The 16,639-nt window shown below is 42.0% G+C and overlaps 1 protein-coding gene across 3 annotated transcripts in view; it reads left to right on the forward strand.

Moving 5' to 3' along the window:
• Window positions 1–206: 206 nt before the first annotated feature.
• Window positions 207–16,639, forward strand: part of X11Lbeta — an 83,211-nt gene continuing 66,778 nt past the window's right edge. The window contains exons 1-2 of one of the 3 annotated variants that reach the window (NM_001298156.1): window positions 207–359; window positions 3,859–4,278. The gene's annotated coding sequence lies outside the window, so the exon portion shown is untranslated. Of the gene's footprint in view, window positions 360–1,786; window positions 1,886–2,643; window positions 4,279–16,639 lie in introns of those variants that run through there. The other 2 variants (NM_167239.4, NM_001272496.2) reach the window with 2 other exon arrangements.

Consider the following 16,639-nt stretch of genomic DNA (forward strand, 5'->3'; position numbering starts at 1 on the left):
GACCCACTGCACCCTTGCAACCAGCTGAGTGGTAAGTTGTAGGGTGGATTTCGATTACGGGACTGCGCCTGCGCAGGGGTGCCTTTCTCTTGTCTTGCTCATCGGCTCTCTCGTGTACTGTTATTCTCCCGCCTGCGAGGTTAACACGTTTGCAAATGTCAAAGCCATGACTTCAGCGTAAGTTCCTCGTCCGTTTTAGTTTCAGTGTGTTCTCAGCATTTGGAGCACTTCGTTTAACCAATACGGTGCGCACACAAACACGCCAAAAACGCCAATTAAACAGATATACGATAATAAACAATATTATTTAAAACCTAACCGAATTTGTGTAAAAATCGTGGATATTAAGGGCGTTTACGGTAAATGTAAACGATTTAATTTCAATACATTCTTCCGAATTTGTCTTCGATAATTAGAGACTTAAATTAAATTTCCCCCGAAAATTCTGCGGCCCATAAACGCGCGCGTGTTCGCCTGATTTGCCAATGTGTTCGTGCGTGTTTCTTTTATGTGTGTGTGTCACTGTATGTTCCCTATGTGGGTTGTTGTGCGAGTGTGTGGCTGAGAGAGTACTTATTATGTAAAGTGCTCATCTTATTGACAGTTGTCAGTGGCTAGTTGCGCTGATTTCCGTGCCGATTGCCTTTGACCAACTGCCAAAGTCGGATGGCTTCAATTTGCTAATTAATCGAGTGCGAACGCACTTAAGTATGCTCCAGCGTTTAGCGCACGCACACACATGTACAAGCATATTGTGTGTGTCTATTTTAGTAGCAACATGTCTTTGGCAATCGTACCATATTCAAGCAAGAGAGAAAAGAGAGAATGAGAAAGTTTGGAAAGAGCCCTCACAATTTACAAATTTTTATTATTTTGACTTTCCTCTTCACCCTTGTCATCGTGCAAGCGTTCTTTTGCCCTTCGAAATGTCAAAATATTGCAGACAAAAGTCTGTGCTCTGCACAACATTGCCAGTCTGAAATACTTCTTCCGTTAGTCACATGTTTCCAACAAGCTGTCAAGCTGTAAAGAAAATTTGATGGTAGTGCATGGTGTCCTGTGCAACATATCTGAATGTATTCATTAAAAATAGCAGGCGATATTTTAAATCTTGTTTCATTAATTAATTGTGTACATATTTATTTGCTTTCTGCTTTGAATTGACATTGCCAGACTAAAATTGAATGTCAATTCAAATTGACCGCCACTTGTCGCGTTCCCCACATGCGCCACTCTCGCTCTCTTTAATTTTCTCCTTCCCTCTCTTGTTCTCTCTGTTGACTATGGGAAACAGTTAGGTTAACATACATAAGTTCTGTTAACTTTGGTAGCTTAACACTTGTACCCTTTGCGTATTATTAACCCATAAGTAATTCGAACTTAACTTTATGACATATAATGTATATGTTTAAAAAACAGTCTTTGGATTTGGAGAAAGACGTTTCATTTGTATTCTTTAAGTTTTGCTAATTATTTTTACGTAATTATTGATTGTAACTATTTCAAGGAAAGTAATTTTTGTCTTAAGGGAGAAGAGGAACTATTTTTTTTTTTGAATGAAGTTCTTTCATCGTCTAGGACTAAAATACAAACAGCTGAATCAATGATATTAAGTAAAGCAGATGTCACGGATGTAGTGCAGTTAAGGGTTAACCTTAACATCATCCCGCTGTTGCGTTAACAGCGCGTAACGGGACTGCCGCTCTCTTTGTCCAGCCCCCCTCCGATCGACCAACACATAGACAGCGCTCAGTTGCTGGTCTTGTTTGGCTTGGTTTAGTTTTAGTCCTTCTTTGAACGTGCTGCCGACGAGTCACGAATTCGCAAGGCGTACGCATGGGATACCGACTCCCCACTCTTCCAGTCACATACTTTTTTTTCCAGTGTTTGTGCGCCCAGTGTGCGTGTGCGAGTGTGCGTGCGCGTAGATGTGTGTGTTTTGATGAGTGTGCAAACAGCAGGAGGAAGCGAAATAAGAAATAACACAAACCCACGCTTAATATGTATTATTGTACTCAACCTTCTGGCCATTTGCATGTGATGCGAAGCTATGTGCTTACAGCTGTTTAATTGATTCCCCGATTGCAACTCTTCGCGATCTCCGCTTTCGGTTTTGAGTTGTCCCGTTGAACCGCTAACTGTTTAACCGTTAACCGATTTGCCGTCCTGTGTGCTTGTCGCTCTGTCAAAGTGTGTGTGTGTGTGTTTATTTTGTCTTCTTTTAGTTAATTCATCGTGTAGTTTCTCGTTTTTTTTGCTGTTTCTCCTGACAAGTGATATTGCTCTCTCGCTCTGAGTCAGCAGCGCCTGTCAAGCGGAGGGTTGTTTTTTTTTCCCTGGCCAGCCGCTCCCCCTCAATCACCGCACCCACCCCCTTCGCTCAACTTTTGCGCCACGTTGCCTTCAAAACTTCATTTCCAACCACTTGCCGTCGCCGTCGACGTCATCGCAGCCATACAACAAACCACCGAGACACCACCCCCACCAGCACCCCCCCTCATCTGATCCCGGTGTCATTGGCACTCGCTTACAGTTTGTTTAGTTTGCTTTTAAGTTGTGCGTTGTCTGCAAAATGATAAAACAAAGTATATAATAATAAGGACCAAGGGGCATGGCAAATCAGTTTACGTTAATTTTGTTTTCGTACTGCCCAAATAGAAAGAAAACCAATGCAAATACAAGACAATAAGTGAACTGAGAACCGCTGAACGCTAAGGAAAAAACAAAAACCCAAAGAAATAAAATAAACGTTGCACCCACCACCGCCTCACGCTCACCGCTCGCCCGCTAGTTTAAAGCTAATGCCACCGCCCACCACCACTAGAACTACTACTTCCACCACAACCACTAGTACCACCACCACCAAGAACCACAACCACCAACTACCAGCCTCGATCTGAACCACTTCGCAATCAAATAACAAGAAAAGAGTTAAATGTAAAAGAAAGAAAGGCAGAGTCCAGATTCCGAGTCCACTTGTCCAAAATGTCGTCAAATGTTGAAAAATGTGAGCTCCACCAAAAAAATGCATTACTAGATGTGTTCGTTCCCGTAATATGTGCATTTAGCATCCCTCTAGAACCTCTAGCGTAGCTCTATCTATTTCCTCGATAAAAAATCAAAAGACGTAGCGCCCATTCTCTATTAAAAAAATAAAAATAACTTAATAACTTACTAAGCAACCATAGAATCATTACCCGATTTGTCTTGCCATTTTTACCACTTTAGATCTAGACTGTTGACAACTATTAAAAATAAACCACACTCATTTTTGTTTTATACTAGCAAATAAGAACTATAACTATACTTTATATCGGTCTGCCTCTCTCTTTCTCACTCTATCTCTGTCTCTGTCTGTCGCTCCATCTCTGTCTGTCTTTCTTGTTCTGTCTAGTTAACATGCCTTGAATCGAACTTTTATCCACTCTGTTAACTTCTCCTGCCTAAGAAAACAAACTTTCCCACTCGAGTCCTTGAAATTTGGGAAGACCGACTGAGAATAACATCTGAAAAAGTGAAGTTCTCAAGATGGTTCCTGTGCGTTGGCACTCGTTAAAACTTCCACTGATTGGCTGGAGTCCCGATTGTAAATAGAAGCCCCATTTCTACCAAATCCTTGAGTTTCTATTAGATGTTCAACCATTGCCTGCTTCTTAACCAACCTGCATGCTCGAGAAATCATCAAATAACTAAAGATTATCGATTTATAATTTGAGAATGTTGAACACACACAGACACACACACATAATGATTGGGTCGATCGGTGGATCAAAATTACACATTCTATTGTACGTTATCCCCGTAAAGTTACATAATATCCGTTCCATTCCGTTTCGTTTCGTTTCTCGTTCCTCGTAGTTCCCAAGTTCGTTTGATGCGTTCGTTCCATCGTTCCTTCGTTGTGTTTGCCAAGTTAAATTTTGTTGTACTCGAATTCCCAACTGGCCAACTAAACCAGAGTTGGAATTCGCAATTGGCAGCCAGAAGCCAAAACTGAACAGAAAACCAAACAGCAGCTACCAGAAACAAACAACAATATAAATTAAACCTTAACCCAATCTAAATATATATATATTTATATATATATATATTCTTCCAAACCTAAAGTGTGTCTAATCACCAATTCTTAACGTCAAATTCTCTTTAAACTAAATAATCCACACACGAATCACACAAACCAAAAACCGAAATCAAAACCAAATAATCGAATCGAAATCGAAATCGCAGACCCAGGCAAAATTCGCATTGACCACCAAGCATATGAGCTTGTGGCTAAAGGTAAGCTATGAATAGTCAATATTTCAATGTTTATTTGTGAAAGGAAATCCGTTAAATGGAGAGATTATTACTATCAATTCGGCTGCAGTGCAGTGTTATGAAACATTTAAATTAAATGATTAGCTTTAATGATTTACACGCCTAAAGTTTAAGGTATACGAGTTTATGATATTTTGGAGTTGTGTAAATCGAATACTTTACACAGCAATGGCTTCAAGGATCTTTTCATAGAACATCTGCTAACAAACAACTGTTAATGAATATCCACGGCATCTATAGTTTTTATTGACTTTCCATAATGAACTGAACTCTTCTGAATAAGCCATGAATAATTTCCACTGCTGCCCTTATTAATAAACCCTTTAAAGCCTCAGCTGGTCGTTAAAACGGTGCAGCAGTCGCTAGTCTGGGAAATCCCCGATTGGCTCAAGGGAAATTCCCTCTAAATTATTATCTACGGTCCCTTCCTGGTTCCGCATTGATTTGTCGCATGTCCGGATGTTGTACGTTCCTGCCCCTCACACATCTTGCCACATGCAACTATTCATTTTCAATTATCCTGTTAAATTAATGCCTTGTACTACTCGTCTGGCCCATTCTCGACTTCCTTTCCCAGCTGCCAGCGCATCATACCCACATATCCTTTGTCTGCGGCATGATTCAGCTCAGCTCAGCTCAGCTATCTGTGAAAAGTTTGTTTTTTTCGCCCGTTGCTTTTGTTGCTGCTGGCCTGGCGACAATTTCAACGGCAGACGGCGGCTTGGCTCTAAAATATTGGTTATTAGCATAGCCCGGGGGTGTTTGAGGTATAAACAGGGGGGTTTGGGTGTATAAGGGAAGCTGACAAAGCAGCCAACGCTTTTTGTTGCCTACTTTTTGGGGTCAGGGACTTGTTTTGTCAGCTTTCAGAGGGGCGAGCGCCTAGCAAATTGCCAGACACACACAGAATCGAGTGTGGTATGATGGAGGGGCACTCTGTATAGATAGAACCCGCTTATACATCTATTTATCCGCTACCCACAAGTTTTATTCAGCCCCCTGCTGCCGCCGCTGCATCTTTTGTATTGTGAATCATAGCCAAATGCATTCGACGCCATGCCATCCCATGGCCAATGGGGCTGACAATGCACAAAGAGCCAGAAGAAAGATGAGTGGGTGGTTGGGTGATTGTCGTGGCTCCACTCGCTTAAGCCACCCATTAGCCGCCAGCCTGGTTGCTGTCGTCATCGCTCTCCCTCTCATCATCATCGGCGTCATCATCCTGCCAGCCCAGCTATCCTTTTCATCCTTGTCCAGCTATCCTGGCCTTCCCAGCCATCCCGCCATTGGCCACTGACAATTCCGGCTTTTGTTCAATCGGTTCAGTTCAGCGCGAGCTAATTTAGCGTTAATCGAAGTGTATTTACCCTGGCCACCCATTCCCACCATCATCACCATGAACACAAAACAGCCCTATTCATCGTTCACTCTACTCTGATTGCATTAGCTTGATGGCTGCATTGGCTTGTCACTAATTAATTTTGAATCCTTCAATTTCTTTGCCAATTCCCCGATACCCAGTCAAAAAACCAATGATATTAATTGACTAGTTGGGGTTACAATCAGCAAGGGAGCTAATACTCCATGAAACAGAAATTAAAACTCGTGCTTAAAATCTACAGAGTAACAAAATCAACATCAACTAAAGGATGTACTTCGAATACTGACAACTGCATCTGTGATTGCAACTGTTGACGAAATCCTTTGAAATGTTAAAAATGTTGGCCACTTTAAAGAAAGAAATGCTTTCCTCGAAACATGCACAGACTTACATGAGTAATCGCATTGTTTTAATAAAATAATATTCCACTTTGTCAGCACTTTGAGCATTGTAAATGTAACAAAAGTTGTGGTCACTTGAAAAGTCTCTAAAAAATTGTCATAAATTTCCAATCCGATCGTGTTCTCAATGCACAAATCGTTTTGTGACTTTAAGTTGCTTAATAAAACAGCACTGCAACCGAGGATGAATACTAATGCTACGAAATATATTCCAGGCTCTTTGAGTCAGTCAATCAAGAACTTCAATTCCCTCAATTATCTAAGGCTATTGCAACTTTCAAGTGTCGCAATTGGCTTATTCACTGTCCGATAATGCCGATTGTTAAGCAACAAATCGATGGCCCCAAGCAATCCAAAGTGACTGAGCAGTTTTGGGGAACTCTGATGCGCTCAAAGCGTCTCCATTTCAACGGTCGCAATCCTCATTAATTGGCCACAATAGCTGGCGAGTTGAACTTGTGTTTCCTTGGTAATTGGACCACTACTTCAGCTGCAGTTTCCATTTCCCACTGCTCACTCAACTTGGGAAAGCCTGCGTTGAAACATCACAATTATGGCTGGCAGGGAATAACGCTCCATTTGCTGGGGCCTTCGTTTTTAAGTCGGCGCACTAAGAAAAATACTTTCCACATTACTTTATACATTTTTGACTTAACATATTACTTTATTTACAATATTTACTTTATTGTAACATGAACAAATAAAGGGATAGAGTTTTTTAGTACGTTAATTTTAAATGTGGTGGCTCTGAGTTTTGTAATATATTAAATATATTCGTCAAGTTGGAATCCTCAAAAAATCCTTTCCCTTTGATGATAAATTCTTGTGCCCTTTTTGTTGCCGTGCTCTTTCACTTCCATCTAAAATTTTCCTTTTTTTTTTTGCCATGCTGTATAAGTGTATAAGTGTGCGTGCGAAATCCGGATGTTGGCATATGGCTCGACGCATCTGTGAGTGGAAAAACGTTGCGCATACGGCCCGTGTGCCCAGGATGCCGATATGCATTCGTGTGTGTGCTTAACTAATATGCTATGAACGTCGCTTCGACACGTTGCAATTGTCGCCCGTTGCCGTTGTTGTTGTTTCTGTTTTTGTTGTTTGGGTTCTGTTCCTGCCATTGTTGTCCTTATTGTTCGCCACATTTGTATGGCGATTTCCACAGCTTGCACCCCAGAACGCTAAAGCTGGAGCAATAAATGTTTGCTGTGGCCAAATATTGGGCTAGATGCTGGGCCGATGGCCTTGGTGCTCGGCGCAATGGCGCAAAAACAACAGCGAACGAAATGGGACATCCTGTGCTCCGGAAGCTCCGAAGTGCTACATACACTCAAGGAGCCATCAACTGAAGGATGCAAGGATAGCTGGGAATTGCACTTGAATGGGCGGGGGGCTCTATTTTGAGCTGGGCTAAGCTGCTGCTACAGAAAATATTCGAAGATAAAATATATTTTTAACATCTAGAAATGTGTTGATATTAGATGGATCATACAATTCGAAAAGCGTTTCAACGGAAAGCCCCATTAATATCTTTTTTGTTGCTATATATCCTGATGATTCGTAAGCTTCAATATGTAATCCGTACTCAAAACATTTTTCGAATATGCTACAAAAAAGTGACGCAGCTATATTGCTGCATTTGTGATCGCCGTGACATTCAACCCGTTTGCGAGGATATAAAACCTGCTTAATTTCCATAAACCAGGCAACGGTTACGAGGCTGCCACACGAGTCCCGTGCCTTTTAGCTGTATGTGTGTATGTGTGTGCGACAGGTAAGTGAATTTATGTTGCACACGCTATGCGAAACATGCCACTGCAACTGCCCATAAAAACGTGACAGAAACAACAACAAAGCAAATAAGGAGCCGTAGCCCAGGGCTACGAACATTCTCGCACATCCTCGCACATCCTGGAACATCCTGGCAGCAATGTCGCCTCATGCTCTGGTCATACAAAACTTTCAACGTTCTTGCAACCGAACCGAGCCAGAAATATTATTTATTGAGGCGATCCCTCTGCCTACCCGTTTGTGTGTGTGATTGTGTGTTCACCTGGCTGCATTATCCCCATTTCCACTGCACTTTGGTCATTTGGCTTGCCATTTCGCTTGCCCGGTTTCACACTTGAAAAAATTTTCTGAAGTTATGACAATAGTAATAGTGTTTTTGATTCAGTACTCATTAGCAGATATCAAAACAAATTTGATTGTAGTATAAAAAGACTAACAGTTAACTTGCATTTAAGAGTTGTGTGTTTTGCTCAGTGTATTAGCTCACTCCAAGTGTGTCTGTTTCGCTTGCAACGCGCCACGCATATAAATCGTTCAAATTGAGCGGGGTGCTCCGTGCACCGAGCACCGAGTACCGTGCCCCATAACAATGGCCACATGCAACCGAAGAGGGAATAAAAGTTTATGCGACTTTGCAAGTTGTGAAATTAGATAGAAATTGCGAGTTATCCCCGCCACCCCTTAAATCAATTTGAGAACAATTTCGGTGGGGAAGGCGCTGGTCTGGAAAGAATCCCAAGAACCTTTGGCCAGAGTCTTTAAATCAAGTTCTGCAGTCTGGCCTTTCATTTATGATTTCCAATCAGTTCTGGGTGAGAGCTCTCTCTGTCCAAGTTTCGAGCTGAAATTATATTACATAGTCGATAGTAAAGTTTTTGCTCCCCAACCACCGGCATACATGTATACTAGATAGTATGTCTGTACATATATATATATATATATATATGTACATATATCCTTCCCTGACCCACACAAGTCATTGATTTTTGGGCAGCTCTCAATTGACTTGCTTGTCGTCCTTCAAGTTCGCCTCTTTGGCATTACGCTCAAATTACTTTTTATTCTAGATTCCCTACGCTGTGTGCCGCCCGAAAAACAATGGTAGTATTGGGTATTGTTTTTCCTTAGGCGTTCAAGGATATCAAATTTTTAACCACGCGTCACACATGACAGCGCTGGCAAAGAGGACAAAGGATCCTGGCGAGGGGTTAAAAATGCTGAAAGTTAGTGGATACAGGGGAGGGGATTTTGGTAATGGGAATGACCGTTCGTTGTGGTGTGTGACTCACCCACACTGAAACACGCAGGATTTGAAACCAAAACCAATACGAAATGCTGCTATTGCACCACCAGCTAAACCACCAAGTATAGCGACCACCTGCCAGGAAGTGCCACAATTTTTGTTTGCAGGATATGCAGGATATGTCTGACGAAAGTTTCCTTCACCAATTACTGCTATCAAAAAAGGCTTAGGTTTCCGAGTTTTTATAAGCCTTAATAATGAAAGCCATGCCGAAATTGTAAATGAATATAAAATTGCTTGTTTAAATTTAAACATTTACCTATTAAATTGCGTTTCAAAACGGTTGAAGATATAAGATATAAGATATAAGTTTGAAAAGTTCTAAGTATTTATTTGTTTTCAATTTTCTAAATGTACAGCTGATTCTCTCACCTGACTTTTTAACTTTGAGACTTCGATCTTGGTATCGCAAATTGGCCCTTACTTTTCATATTTACCATATTTCCCTACTTACTGGCTGTAAACCAAATCGGCTTAGGGAATGGAAAGGAAAAACTACCCAACCAACTTAAAAGTTGCGTTTATCCTTCCAGAAATTCAGTGACTTCGCTTCACTCGCCATTCGGCCGAGTCCCTACACTTTGCCCCTTTTTTCCAGCTGGTCTTCACCTCACATTGTTTTGCATATGACAAACACGTGGATGGGTTTTTGTTTGCGCCCCCCAAAAAGAGATGACCCTTTTTTCCTTTTATTTCTTTTTGTTTATTGTGCATCTCCCTGGTTTTGAATGGCTCTGTGTGTGGAGAGAGTTGTTGGCTTATTGTTTGCCTAATGTTTAGTTTTTACTTTCACGCAATGTTTTCATTAGAATGACTCTGAAAAAAAAAAACAGAAAAACCCCCAAGAACAGGCTGACAGAGTTGGGTACAAAAAAGTAAACAAAAAGGCCTGGAAAACCGGGGTGGATTTTCGGGGGAGCTAAGGTATCGGGTTGACTTTGGGGACCGCTGATGTTTTCATTTCGCCCTTGGACCAACAAGGTTGTAGGCCAACTTTTTATGGTGAACACATGCCGAATCCAGCAGACGCCCAGGATGAATCCGGCTCAATTCCCCAGTACCACCCACTCGGCAGCCAGCGCCCAGTTTTTTGTAGGAATCCCCGTGCTCGGAATCGCCTCCTTTGAGCATCTGTCTTTGGCGGCTCTTTTGTTTATTTTGCTTTAGCACATTTTAGAAACAATAAAGCAAAACTTTGAGATCTTTGTGTCCTGCCAATGCTGCTCGTCCCAGGCTGTATCCTGTATCCAGTATCCTGAATCCTGTAACCCTGCTCCCCTCCCCGCGATACCTTCGCCCGCCAATTCCCTTATTATCTCCATGCTCGGCAAGGTGGCCATAAAAAGCGAAAAAGCGGCGTCAAAAACAAAAGGCAAAGTTGCCTCACAAGTCCTTCGTCCTTTGCTGCTTTCCTCCGCCAAAGTGCTCGAATTATGAAAGGAAAGAGACGGCTGTATATATACTGACTCAAGGGTAAGGCGAACGGAAGGAGGAGGAGCCCTTTTATGATATTTATGCGTCTCCTTTTTATTTTCAGCAATTTTCGTTTATTGATTTTTCCCCCACCAAACATGTTAGCTGAACTTTAGTCACCGAAACCGAACAAGTAGGGGATGGCATAGGCCAGATTCCGTGAAAATAAGTTTTCTTCGGTTATCAAATTTACTCGGTATTGAATTTCGCACCAATAATGATCGTTTCGGTCGTTAAGGAGGTTTAAATACATTGCTTCTCTAACCAAGAGCGAAAATTATTTGTTTATTTATTTAATATATGCATATACTTGTAGAAATAAAATTCTTATGTCAACGAAGTCTGCTTACTAAAATTGCACAATAAGAACGTATTTTTATGTAAAATAGTATATATTTAATAAGCATTGTTATATATTTCTTGCAATTTAAGCAAGCCCCTGTAATATTGTCTGCATATAACGATGATCTGAAGTACGGGTACCTTATTTGTTGTGGCAGTAAAATATGTAGGTTAAAAGTGGAATGTTTCGCCTACATTTTATTACCTCCATTCATTGTCATGGTCGGCCCTCTTTTCTGGCATTTAGATGCATTCGGTTACGCTTCCTTTGGAGGCACTTCCTCATCACGCCATTCCATCACCAGCCAAGTTGCCACTTGGCCATAGACTCGGCTTTGCCTCTGACATTGTGGCTTTTAAATTGCTTATTTGGCTTAGTCCTCGTCGTCGTCGTCGTTGTTGTCAGCGCTGTTCTGTTGGCTAACCGCAACGTGCCGAGCAGTTTAATAACCAAGGCAACATCGACCGGTGAAAATCCGCATACCCTACCGTCCCACTTTCATCCTTATCGGCATCCTTAGAGGAGCCACGATTCAGGGGAGCTGGTTTTCTGGGAAAACCAATGGTAGACTCCAAGCTGATCAAAGCTAATGAACGACTGAACTTGCGTTGAAGGGGCGTCGTCTTAAGGACCAACTTTCTTTCTCAGTGCATCCCTTCTGGTTACTTGGCTAATTATCTATTTTAGCGCAAAAGAACAACGAGAAAATGGTTTAGTACAAATAGAAGTTATGCCTAAACTGGGGCTTAGTTTAATTAATAAATAAATATTATTATTTGCTAAATTGAACCAGAAATAGCAAATGGACTGGTAACATTTAAAAAGAAATTTATGCCATTTATAGAAGCAGCTGTAACACTTGCAGGCCTAGCTAAAGCAATAACCTATCCATAAATAGCACTCAAGGCAGTCAAAGAAAGTGAAATGAAAATCGTTTCATCTGAACATTAGGTATTCCATGCCATAATATTCGATGTCCGGCAATCAAACGGCAACCGAAATCAAAAATTGCCAAATCAAAACTCAATTGCTTTCGTGCCAGCAATAGTGTGTCCATGTGGTCCAATAAATCATTCACTGGATTGTATTCCCAGCAGAAATGCCATTACATGATTGGGCCGGATTCAGATGCAGATGGTGATGCAGACGCATATGCAGATACTGCCTCTGAATCCAAATCGGTATCTGCATCTGCATCTGCATCCGTATCTGTATCCGTATCTCTATCTGTTTCTATCTGTATCTCTGTCACTTAACAGGACGTGGTCGAGGCCGAAACTTAATTGCATTGTCCTGGCAAAATTTTTGGCATAGTTTCGGAGATTTTGTGACAGCTGCAAGTGGCCAAATATTGAAAGGTGGCAAATGCGATTGAGTTTCCACCTCGGCACAGTGGGCAAAGCCAGCAGCTTTCGATTTAAATTTCACGCTTGAAAACAAACAATAAGTACCCGGATTTCGTGCAAATTAACCAGTATGCCAGTCCGAGAAGAAACAAGAAAAAAATTCGATATAGTTTTTGAAATTTGAGCGAGGGCAGTATACTGACTCATCAAATGCGCAAAGTGCAAACAGTTGCTTTTCCCGCTACTCACAACCACCCCCCCCCCCCAAAAAAAAAAAAAATGAATCGGGCTTTTGGGTCAGCGAAAAGGAAGAGTTATCAAGGCAAACACACTGGGGGGAAGGTAGGTCATCATTCGGGGCATTTCATTTTCGTTATGGAAATTGCAGAGGAAATTCAGGCATTTTTGCAAAGGCAGTTGGTATGGGTATGGGTGTGGGAATTGGATTGGGATTGGCTGGAGGATATGGAGGGTGTTGTGGATATGGAAAATATAAGACGGTTTAATCGATTTATTTCGCAAACGCGGGTAAAATTCGCATTCGAGAGCAGAGATGCGGTACGGCGTTAGCTTTTCACATCGATCATCATATATGTGGGCACATTTGTGCTTAGAGGGATTAGTGCTATCGCCTCCCTTTTCCGGATTATTGAGTAAAACTCGAGTGATTGCAGCACTATTCGGCCACTGCACTGAGCAAAAAGCACAGCTCTATCTTAAATCAATAGATAACGATTCTTAAAACAATCGTATTCGAAATCGTTATGGCATCTGGACTTACATATTTGACAGAAGATATATTTTAAATGAAATCATTCAATTTATTAGCCTATTTTTTTTTTCTGTGCATCAGCACAGCATTGTGTTTGAGTTGTGTGCAAAAAGCGATAAAAGGAACTTGGGTAACTTTCTCTATCTCTTTTTCCCTCTGTTTATTCTCCCGCCCATTTTTACTCGTTTTCTGTGCGAGTGTTTTGTGTTTAATTTTGTGAAATGTTTGCCTGGTTTTCGAACTCTCGACGTTTGCCTAATTTTACCGCCCATTTCAACCCACAGCAACCGTCGTGGCATTTCAACTGACATACCCCGAAATTCTGGTTCCCTCTCCAATTTCATACTCGCATTTCCTTTTTTTTTTTTGCCTTCGCTTAGAAGTTGATGAGATGTTTATTATGTATATATGTAGTTGTTGGCCAGATGAGGGGTAAGTCCCCGGGACCTTTCCAGCCTGTTTTATATGTAAATTTTCCGATATCAAACAGGTGAGAGATGTGTTCGCGGGGGAGGATGGGAAATGCCCGAGGCCGTGCGGGGTCACCATAAATTAGAATAAGTTATTCCCGGCTTGCGTATATCAATTGCAAGAAATTGAAGAGGAAAGGCAATAATAAACTAATTTAAAAGTCTTTTTTCAAAGCTTCAAAAAGGGATAGTTATGATAAACTTTGTGATTTAAACTTTTCTCAAAAGAGATAAATGGCATTTAACTTGTGGAATTAATAAATTCATTGAAAAAGTAATGAAGATTTTGCGTGGTGAGCGCGCTTGGATTTATGTAGACCCAAATTAAATTTGTTGTGGTTTAAATAATTCTACGTTGCACTGGATCCCCAGGAAGTGATTAACTTACCTGGGTAAACTTTGTTCTTTTGTTCAAATAGGTGGATCCTGGCTAATCATGGCAGGGACCAACAAACGTTGCCCTTTGTCCCGCTGGAAGTTAATTCATTCGCAGGTCGCTTCGTGGACCGTGTCCAGTTTATTTCGGCGATCCTGCGAAGGTGCTTTCGTTCCGCAACACGCGCTGCCAGTTTAAATAGCTTCGTTTGCGTCAAAGGGAATGGGAGCTGGAGCTGGAGCGGGAACGGGAACAGAAGCGGGAGCAGTGTAAATTTAATTCTATTCCACATAAATTTCAGTGCGGGATTGGGCACACACAAAGCAAAGCAAGAAGAGAGATGCCTCGCGAGACGCGCGAACCTGAACCAGAGCGAAACCTGAACTGGGACGCTCTGCGGATGAAGCACTCCTCCAGCGGATGGATGATGATGATGATGAGGCGGCCAAGGACGGGAATGCAGATTGGGGATGGAGATGGGAATGAGGATGGAGAATGGAGAATGGGTTGGGGATGCTAGCCAGCGAGAAAGGACGAAGCAAATTTATTTAACCTGCGGGCGCAGAGCGCATATTTGAATTTATTTGCATGGGGGATGCGCGAAGGCGGCGGGGGCGTATCCTGAGTGTGTCCTGGCCGCTGTGGCACTGAAGTAATGCCAAAAAGTGCGCAAGCAACACATACAAAAAAAAAAAATGAAGGAAAATCCAAATTGTGCGGACGACAAGCGAAGAGACGGGAAAACTTTTGCACAAAGTTGTTGCAAGTTGTTTGTATGCGCCTCGCACCGCGCCGCACCGCAGCACCACCCCTGACCCCCAAGACCATACCCAATCCCTGGACACGCCCACACAATTTCCCCCGAAATGAGCCTCGCGTCGTTTGACACATGCAGCGCCACCTGGCGGCCGTCGCCATGAATTTGAATGTTTCAAACAGCCGAAAGAAACACAGTTGCAGAGCATAAAAGAGGGACAAGAGGAGAAGGAGAAGCAAAGGAGGAGTGGATGAGGGAAGAGAGGGGCCTGCGAGAAATGGTAACTGTAAACTTTGCCCTCGGCCAACAGGGCGGATGGGTAATGCCTGTGGAACGGGGCGAATACGTAATGTCATTTCGGTGTAGCATACTTTCGTGCGACATTTAAATTCATTATACCCTGCAGGAACTTCGAGCTCAGCGAATGGCTGGAAGTGGATGGCCACTTTTGGAGATCAAAGTCTGACTTGAAAACAATTTGTACCTAAATACTCCCTAAATACTCTGATATTCTGCTTGTGTAAATAATTGATATTTAAAACTGTTATTTGAAAGTTATATCAATTAAAAAGTTACTCAAAAGTGAATTCCTTTACTACCACATTATGGTCTAACAAAAATAAAAGAAAGTATATTTTTACACATATATCTTAATATATACTTAGTAGCTTGTGAGATTACAGCTGGATATATCATATTAATGATCTTTTAGTATAATATTTCTTCCCATTTCAAATCCAATTGTCACCGGACTTCTAAAGGTGCAACTGGCCATTCACCTTGAAGTGGCTTCCACTTTGGAGCTTAACTTGAAGTTCACTTGAAACTTTTCCTCCGGCATAATTTTGCCGGGCATTTAAATTCATTTTAGCTAGCAGTGAGACAAAAAATATGCCAAATTAGCTGAGATCTCTTTGGTGGAGTGCAGGAAATTGGAGTCGGGAAATAGGAGGAGGGCGTGGCGTCCAGGCCTAATTAGCCCCACTGATTCGCCAGTGTCTGTGTGCGAGTGTCTTCATTAGAATGCAACTGTTTGCCAGGCTCTTCACGGCAATCTACAGTAAGCTACTGCAGTAGCCTCTCATCCTTGGAAATATCCTGAGCGTCATCATGCTGCGTCTGTGTCTGTGACCCATTTCTCTGCCAGCTGTCGGCTTATTAATGAGTTTTTGTTGGCCAACTTTGCCGGCTTTGCCTTTGATTTCTTCTCTCCATCTCCGAGCTGCTGTCTTCACAATTAGCTAAGCTCTGTCTTAGCAAAGTCGACAACATGACAACAAATGCCTCCTTTCTTGTAATTTGGCTTGTGCTCTCGTACTGTGGTACTGTGTCCTGGGTTCTCCATCGACGTGTTCGCGCATAAATCAGAGCTGCAAAAGTCGGCAATGGCACTACAAACTGCAGTTACCCACTGCGGAGCTGCATAATGAATGCCATACGGCTCAGAAGCCCCTTTGTATCCCAGCTCATCTCATCCAGCCTCACTCTCTTGCTGAATGGCTAAAATTGCATCCCAACGGGGTGGATTATGTTGGGATTGAGGTGCATTTTGATTGATTGAAGTAAAGTGCCGGCCCGGACACATACACTTATCTCTCGGAGGACGGGATCGAACACTGACTGACGCACAGATTACTTATTAAGAGCTCATGAGGTTGGGCTCAATAATTGATGGATTCCTTATTGGTAGAGACACATCGGGAAGTTTATGTTTACCAAGGGCGTTTTTAACATCCTACTTATAATACTTATTGATTTGATTAGTTAAGAATTGTAATGCCTAAAATGCTAAGGAAACTTAAGAACTGTAGTCCGATTTCCATAACTGGCTTTCGTAAACTTTAACACAAACACATATGCTCACACTATCTTAGCCTCAAATGCAGTTGGATTTCAAGTGTTATTTGTGAAG

Source organism: Drosophila melanogaster, chromosome X (assembly GCF_000001215.4).
Source record: "Drosophila melanogaster chromosome X".
In the NCBI taxonomy this organism is placed as follows: domain Eukaryota; kingdom Metazoa; phylum Arthropoda; class Insecta; order Diptera; family Drosophilidae; genus Drosophila; species Drosophila melanogaster.